The sequence below is a fragment of the Zingiber officinale genome, chromosome 2B (genome assembly GCF_018446385.1).
Source record: "Zingiber officinale cultivar Zhangliang chromosome 2B, Zo_v1.1, whole genome shotgun sequence".
Taxonomy (NCBI): domain Eukaryota; kingdom Viridiplantae; phylum Streptophyta; class Magnoliopsida; order Zingiberales; family Zingiberaceae; genus Zingiber; species Zingiber officinale.
In genome coordinates this window covers 793,549-802,074 of record NC_055989.1, presented here as the reverse complement: position 1 = coordinate 802,074, position 8,526 = coordinate 793,549, and the positions used below count along the sequence as shown (strand labels likewise).

Below are 8,526 nucleotides of genomic sequence, written 5' to 3'. Positions count from 1 at the left end.
GAATACTGATTTAATTAAAATAGTTCAAATTATGATTTATTTTAATTGTTAGATAAAGAAGAGGAGGACGAGCCTAAATTTAAACTCTCATCCCAAGTCTAATTTTTAAAGGGCAAGAAGAATGCCTAAATCTTAATTTGGTTCGGTTCAAGTGAAAATTAAATAATGGGTTTCGGTTCGATTGGTTCAAAGATTTCAGTCCGGTTCAGTGGAGATAAATAGGGTTTTCCGGTTCAAGAAAAAGGGACTCGGGCTCCCCTCACTGTGCCTTTACTGTGCGCGTTTTTTGTTCACTGTTTTCCGCATCCCCCGACACCGCGTTTCCCCTCTTCCGCGATTCTCTTCCGTCCGGCGACGACGGCGGCTCCGACGACCCCTGTGAGCGGCGACGACATCTACTCAGTGTTCCATACCGGCGGAGTGGTTCTGCTCCGGCGCGGTGGATTCCCCTCATCTCCCGATCTTGTTGAAGAGCGGCGGCTTCAGATTTAGGGTTTTCACCGGAGTGGTTCTGATCCGGTGATTCTTTCCCTCTCCGTCCCTACCTCTGACGAAGCTCCCTGCCGACGTTGTTGCGAACGCATGGAGATCTCAACAGAGGAGGACGCCGGCTTCACTCTTCTTCTCCGGTGAGTTTGGCTCTGAATCCGACGCTGAGGCTGCTGTGGACTCCTTGCGGATGTGGTTGCAGAAGCAAGAGTCTCCAGCATATTCAGTGTTCGTCACAATTCCAGTAGAGCATTCAGCATCTTCACTCCAATTCCAGTAGAGCATTCAGCATCTTCACTCCAGAAATGCAAGTTACCTATGATAACTGACAGTTTGTTTCAGGATGTCGATGTTGGAATTCTGAGCTGGGAAAATGTTTCTTGATGGCACTCGAGTGATACCAGACACTTGGAGGGGTCTTGTACGCATAGGAAGAGTATGATTTACTATTGGATCAGTTATTCCTTCTTTTTTATGTTCAATGACTATAAAATATTTCTTATTCTTTTTCTTTTCTAATACCAACTATATTTTTCATGTATTGAACTGATAGGGTGAGGAAGGGGCTAGTTCACTTCCAGTGGCTTGATCGGACCCAAAATACTGTTGAAGATGTATCCTGTGAAAACAAACATCATATGTTGTTTCCATGCCCAGCTAATGGATTATGCAAATCCATCTCCAGTTTTCTTTGTCTGATCAACAATGTCCTTAATTTATTTAACATTTATGAAGGAAATCATTCCCACTGTCTGCTGTGCAGCTATTCAAACATCCTTAATGTTGATAACTTCTCTAATAAAAAATGTTTTTTTTTTCAGTCCAGTTGCCTTCTTGCTGCTTATCTGTAATGTTATAGAAATTTACTTGTTTATCTTGTGTTAGGTTTTGTTGTGTGGATATTATTTCACATTTCCTTGACCAGATAATAGGATCATATTATCTTTCGAGATGAAGCAATTTTTGAAAAGGTTTTCAACTCTATGTACTAGAAGAAAATGAAGTCAATTGTTTCTTTCCCTAAATAAATGACAATTGAGACTTGAAACAGATAATACAATGCTAAAATAGAATGCAATAACAACTCAAAAACTTTGCCAAATGCTGAAATGGATAGTGTTAGAAAATTAAATTAGCCATTTCTCATACTAAGAAGAAGCTTTTTCAAACCAACAAAGTGAATCAATTATTTATGAACAAAGGAAAACTCCATTTCTTTGGAGATTCCTACACAGTCTCAACCTCTTCTCAATTAAAAAAAGTTTCCTATGCACTTCCGCACGACACTGCTCAACTAGAAAACCTAGCGATGACCAAATAGAAAAAAAGCCTTGAAGGCAACACCAGCGACAAAGAAGAGTAAGAAGAAGAGCTTATCTGTTTTCTTATTTTGTAACTCTTCAATCTTAATATCAGTTTCATTTTTTAACTGTATGATTAACTCTTTCTCCTTCTTTAGTTGATTAATTTCTGCGAGTGAATTCGTATTTTTCTCATTTGCAGTATTTAGGTCATGACTCATAGTATCCAGATCACGTTTCACAGTATCCAGCTAATGACGCAGCTGTCGGATCTGCCGCAGCTGGTTGACCAAGTCTTTGTGAAGACTTCTCAACTTAGTCTTGCTTCTTTTTCAACATCACTTCCTGCGCTGTGAAGAAGAATTCAGGACAAAGTTGAGGAGTCTTCACGAAGACTTAGTCAACCAACGGCGACAGATGTGGCAACTGTGCCGTGATCTGGATACTGCGAGACGTGACTTGGTTATTACTAGTCGTGACTTGAATACTGCAAATGAAAACAATATAAAATCACTCGTAGGAATTAATCAATTGAAGAAGGAGAAAGAGTTAATCATATAGTTAAAAAATGAAGCTGATATTAAGATTGAAGAGTTATAAAATAAGAAAGCAAATAAGTTCTTCTTCTTACTCTTCTTTGTCACTGGTGTCGCCTTCAAGCCTTTTTTTTTCTATGTGGTCACCGCTAGGTTTTCTGGCTGAGCGATGTCGTGTGGAAGTAACCAGGAAACTTTTTTTAATTGAGAGGAAGTTGAAAATGCGTAGGAACGTCTAGAGAAATGGAGTTTTTCTTTGTTCATAAATAATCGTTTCCCTTTGTTGGATTGAAAAAGCTTCTTAGTATGAGAAATGACCAATTTATTTTTCTAATAGTATCCATTTCAACATTTGGCAAAGTTTTTGAACTGCTATTGCGTTCTATTTTTAGCAATGTATTATTTGTTTTAAATCTCAATTGTCATTTATTTAATGAAAGAAGCAATTGAGTTCATTTTCTTCTAATGCGTAGAGCTGGAAACCATGTTGATCATAATATGACCAGCGAGCTAAGCGGAGAAGTTACTTCTTCTAGTGGACTTATGTGGTTGGAGGATTCTAAGAAGCATCTAAACATCAGGTATTGTTGAATAGTGATTTTCTTGTTAAGCTATTTTATTTGAGCTAGTTGTTGATGTTATTCAACATAATATGTGTGTAGATGATATTGTTGAATAGTGATTTTCTAAGAAGAATTCAATTATTTCTCGGTGTTGTTGAAGATCTCGATGCAGGTAAGTTTCCGACATGATTAGGTGTTGTATGATTAAATTGTAGTGCTTCTCACAATCAGAGTTTCAAAATTGGGCTTAGCCGACATTTTAAAGCCTGATTTGATTTTGCCTGTTGTTGGAAGCTTGCTAGTTGAGCAACATTTTTCACATTGCCTGAGGTGCCTCCCAATCAGTAAATTTTTTAGATATGGTGATTTTTCTACTATTTCTTTTTGATTTTGGGATTCTATTTCAGGGCTCATGGACTCCGGCTGATCTCATGGAGCTGTAGCAGAGTCCACAAGTTCACCTGCAAGGAGACACATTCACTCGTGTAAGTGACGGTTTCAGTTGGAAAAAGAGATAAAAGACTGTCTCCTAATTTGTAAGCAGGTGATTTGAACAAGGTGGATAGATCTTTCGCAGTTCGGAATCAACCTGAGCAAATGTACGTATCTTTGTTGTATTGACTGCCATCCATTAACTCAGTGAATACGACTAAGTTTAAGCACATCATATGAGTTGGTCGATTAAGATTCCTCTAGTTTTTTGAAATAGTTGAAAGCATCATCTCGAGGAGGAGGAAGTAATGGAGAAAGGATGTTCATGTTGCATCGCCATAGGTCTAAAAGATTTGGGGAGAAAGTCGAGTTTAAGCTCTCCAATCTGCTGGTTACCAAGGCGAATATTCTTCCCTGTATGATTTGATTCGGTCTTCTCTTCTTGTTTAATATTTGCTTGTGTGCATTTGTCAAAAGTTATACTTGGTTTGCTGGATTTGTTGGATCTTTTATTTGACTCCACTATGAAAAGAGATGCTCTTGAGGTAGTCAAGTTGAACTTCGATGAAATTTGTGCTACCTGTTGTTGAACAAAGAGTCACCCCTTCATTTGAAAACAAGAACTAGATCTGTAAATCAAACTAGCTTGAGAAAATGCTTGTTCTTGATATCATGGTGGTGGCCTCTAGAAAGTTACTGGTAAAATGTTTGCATTCCAGTAAATTCTTTTTTGCCATAGTCTAATAGTATGTCACCCTAGACACCTACAAGCTTTTCAATATTATTGACTTAACAAAGTTGAATAGAATGGTTGGATGTTCAATAACAATAACCAATTCTTATCCTACTAGGTGAAGTCGGCTATATGGATCCTTTTACGCCATTGAACTTTATCCCTTACTATATTATCTGTACTTAAATAAATTTTATTTTATTTTATTGTTGCTAATTAAGTCTTTTTGGATCTTCCTCTTCCTCCTTTGATGCGCGTGTTTGTCATAGTTTCATATCGCCTAACTAGACCTTTTATTGGTCCTCTAAGTATATGCCCGTACCACCTTAAACATGTCTTTTGGAGTTTTCCCTCAATAGATGTAATTCCGACTTTCTTTTTAATATTCTTATTTCTTATTCTCTCCATTTCGTACGTCTATATATCCACCTTAACGTCCTCATCTCTGCAACTCTCATCTTCTGCTCATATGATCGAGTTATTGTCCAACATTCAGCTCTAACTGCTATTTTGTAGAATTTTTCTTTAATTTTTGGAGGGACCTTACGATCACATAAAACATCTGACGTTATCCTCTATTTTAACCTTCCTGCTTGTATTTTATATAAGATATCTCTCTCAATCCCTTCATCGTTTTACAAAAATGATTCTAAATATTTAAGCGTTTAGTTCTAGACAACTCGTCATCTCCTATCTTAATAATTATCTCATTACGTCTAATATTGCTAAATTTAAATTTCATATATTTTGTCTTTATTGTACAGTCTCAAATCATCTCTTTAGTATTTCCTGCCAAGATTCTGGTTTAGTATTTATTCTTTCACGTGTTTCATCTATCAAAACAATATCATTTACAAACATGTACCACGGTACTGTGTATTGAATGTGTGTAGTGAGTTCGTTTATAATTAGTATAAAAAGATAAGGACTTAGAGTTGATCCTTGAGGTAACCCTATGTTTATTGGAAATTGTTTAGTTACTCCTTCTGAAGTCTTTACTCTGGTCGTTACATCCTCATACATATCCTTAATTATTTTAATATATGTTACGTTAATACCTCTTTTTTTTTTGAATTCTCCACATAATTTCCTACTTTATTATAAACTTTTTTTATATCAATGAATATTATGTGTAGATCTTGTTTTTGCTCCCGATATTTTTCAATTAGTTGTTTAAGATGTATAACTTCTATTGTTGACCTTCCAAGCTTGAACCCAAATTGATTTCGGTCATCGTAGTGTCATTCCTTAATCTTTTTTACATTACTCTTTCCCAATGTTTCATGGTATGAATCGTTAATTTAATACTCCTATAGTTTATAAAATTTTATGTCTCTCTTGTTCTTATATAAGAGAACTAGAGTACTTATCCTCAGATATTTTTTTTTTCATTTTCAATATCATGTTAAATAATTTTGTAAGTCATTCAACACCTTGTTTCCCTAGGTACTTCCATACCTCTATCGGAATGTCATTTGGTCTAATGACTTTTTCATTGTGCATCCCATTTAAAGCTTGTTCTACTTCTGAAATTTGAATTCTATGATAAAAATTTAAATTTCTATACTCATTTGACATACTTAAATTACCTATGTTAAACGTTACCTAAACCTTTATTAAAAAGTTGATAAAAATACCTCTTCCACCGCTTTTTTATTTCTCCATCGTTTACTAGTATTCTATTGCATTCATTTTTAATACATTTTATTTGGATAAAATCTCTTATTTTTCTTTCTCACTTTAGTTATTCTATAAATGTCTCGTTCCCTTTATTTTGTATTCAATTTTTGATATAATCGTTCAAAAATTTCATTTTTTGCTTCATTCACTACTTCATTAGCTTTTTTCTTGGATATTTTATATTTTTTTTAAGTTTTTTTTTGTTCTTACAAATATATAATTTTTTATAAGCTGTTCATTTTTTCTTCATTTTCTTTTGTACTTTTTGAAGGGGAGCCTTGGCGCAACGGTAAAATTGTTGCCATGTGACCAAAAGGTCACGGGTTCGAATCCTGGAAACAGCCTCTTGCAAAAAGCAGGGTAAGGCTGCGTACAATGGATCCTTCCCCGGGACCCCGCATGGCGGGAGCTTCGTGCACCGGGCTGTCCTTTTTTTCTTTTGTACTTTTTCATTTCACCACCAAGATTCCTTACTTGGTGGTGCATATCCCAACTCACTGAGTATACTCTTAGCTATTATATTCAACTTTAATGCTATCTTATCCCATGTCATATTAGAGATCGTATATTTCATCGAATGCATGTACTTCACTTCCACCATTTAATTCTAGGAGTTGTATATATTTTCTTTTTATTACTATGCTTAAGACGTATATCCAACACTACTAATTTATGTTAGGTAGTTAAGTTTTCTCCAGGGATTTTTCTATCATTCTTTCTTACCATAAGAAAGTCAGTCTGCGATTTATTGTTCCCACTTTTGAATGTGACCAAGTGTTTTTTTTAAAAATGTATTAGCTAATATAAAGTCATATATTATCGCAAAATCCAATATAATTTCCCTGCTTCATTTCTCGTTTCAAATCCATAACCCTTATATACCCTCTCATATTTCTTATTTTTCATTCCGATATGTCCATTTAAATCAGCTTCCATTAAAATCATTTCATTTGACGGAATACTTTATAATACTTCATTTAGGTTGTCCTAGAAATTTGATTTGGTAGCTTCATCTAATCCTATTTATAGTGTATATATGCTAATTACGTTCATAGATTATTTCGCCACTATTATCTTAAAGGCTATAATTCTATCTTCTTTTCTAACTATTCCTATAATTTCATCCTTTAATGAACTATCCATAATAATACCTACTCTATTTCTTGTTTGACTTTTTCTTGTGTATCATAACTTAAAACCCGAGCTCTCTATCATCCTTGCCTTCTCGTCTTCTCATTTTGTCTCTTGTATACACAAAATATTAATTTTTCTCTTAATCATCGCATCTATTACTTCCATTGATTTAACAGAGAGTTCCTATGTTTCATGTTCTAAACTTTAGATTATTAATTTTCTTATAATATTTATTCTTATCCAACTTATGGTGTGAGAAATCTTGCATATTTAACACTACACCTAAGTTCTCATGGAGATGTAGTGGTCATTGCCGATATGTTACAGTTAGATCCTACAACGCGAACTCTTGCATGTTTAATACTACATCCGAGTTTTGGAGATGTAGTGTTCTTTGCTGAGACATTACAGTCGGACCCTGCAATGTATTCCTTTCGGGGAACAACCTAGCATTTAGCACAATAGCTTAATAGATCAATTCATTGAAATTTGCTATAGTTTAACTGACAATCTAACGCAACTCTCCTCCTATATCCAGATTTGGGACCGGCCATGATTGGTTTGTTGTGGGAGGAGTTAGCATGGCTGGATGTTCATGTCCTTTAATTCATTCCTCGAGGATGAATCAAGGAAAGCATAACAATTGACATTTGAGTCTCCTGATCGAAGCTAAAGAACCTTTAATGTTCCTGCTGTATCCCAATTCGTTATTAGGGCACCCAAGTTTTCAGATTCTGACTGGTGGCCATTCTATCCACATCTCGTAGTGTAGCTAGATTCCTCTCCTGTCTAGTTTAATATCACTTATTCTGCTGTGTTTATATGAATTTTGCATCACTTGTTTACTTTATGGTATCAACATACATCCGATAAAATAAATAAATGGACTGGAAACTAACTGTTTGTTTTTATTTTTTACGTACAGATTCCTACAGGATGGAGCCGACTTCTTTCTATTGTATCGGTGGAGACTGGAAAAACAATTGCTAAACTGATGCAGAGTCTATATGGGTGTCCCAAGATAATACATCAAAAGAGCTTCGATAAAGCCATTTTAAGATTGTTGTTTCGCTGGTCTGATACAACAATCACTATGTTTCTATATGTAATTGCATATGCTATTATTAGATAAAATTTTTTGCTGAAAATTAGTAGTTTATGCTGGTTAAAAGCTATGACTAGGTATGTTAGAATGGATTTCTTGTGCAGGCTTCTGCTAGTTCTGTGATCATGGTTGAGGTTACCTTAAACCTAGCAGCTTATGCCCCTCTTTGAAAAATTGTGATTCTGGGACAACTATACTAGTGCAACATTATGCCCCTAATGTTGTTATACTACTGCACCATTTTCCCGATCATGTTAAGTTTTTTTTACTCTAGGTCCTCAAGCTCGTCCTTGGTTCATACTAATCAATGGGACGATACTGCTGTACAACCTTCTGGAAGTGGAGTGAGGATGTCTTTATTAAGGCCTTCTGGTTCTTCTAAGAGCATCTTGGTTATATTGTATTGCTTGTTGTTATATTTCTTCTATTGTTAGTGATTGATGTTTTTTTTAAAAATATTTGTAGTTGATTTAGAGGGATTTGTGAGCTTTGTATACAAATAATTATTAGATGAATAAAAATTATATATTCGTATTTAGATTATATTTTATAA

At 35.1% G+C, this 8,526-nt stretch overlaps 1 long non-coding RNA gene across 7 annotated transcripts; it reads left to right on the top strand.

The window, feature by feature from the left end:
• The first annotated feature begins 249 nt into the window (after positions 1-249).
• LOC122044948 lies at positions 250-8,025 on the top strand. Of its 7 annotated transcripts, none has more exons than XR_006129869.1 (9): positions 250-629; positions 832-925; positions 1,043-1,103; positions 1,422-2,907; positions 3,050-3,061; positions 3,141-3,219; positions 3,297-3,488; positions 3,599-3,737; positions 7,794-8,025. It is a non-coding gene; the product is annotated as an uncharacterized LOC122044948 (long non-coding RNA). The 7 variants fall into 7 exon arrangements; XR_006129865.1 differs by having other exon boundaries at positions 2,989-3,061; positions 3,184-3,219; XR_006129863.1 differs by having other exon boundaries at positions 2,989-3,061.
• Positions 8,026-8,526: the final 501 nt, after the last annotated feature.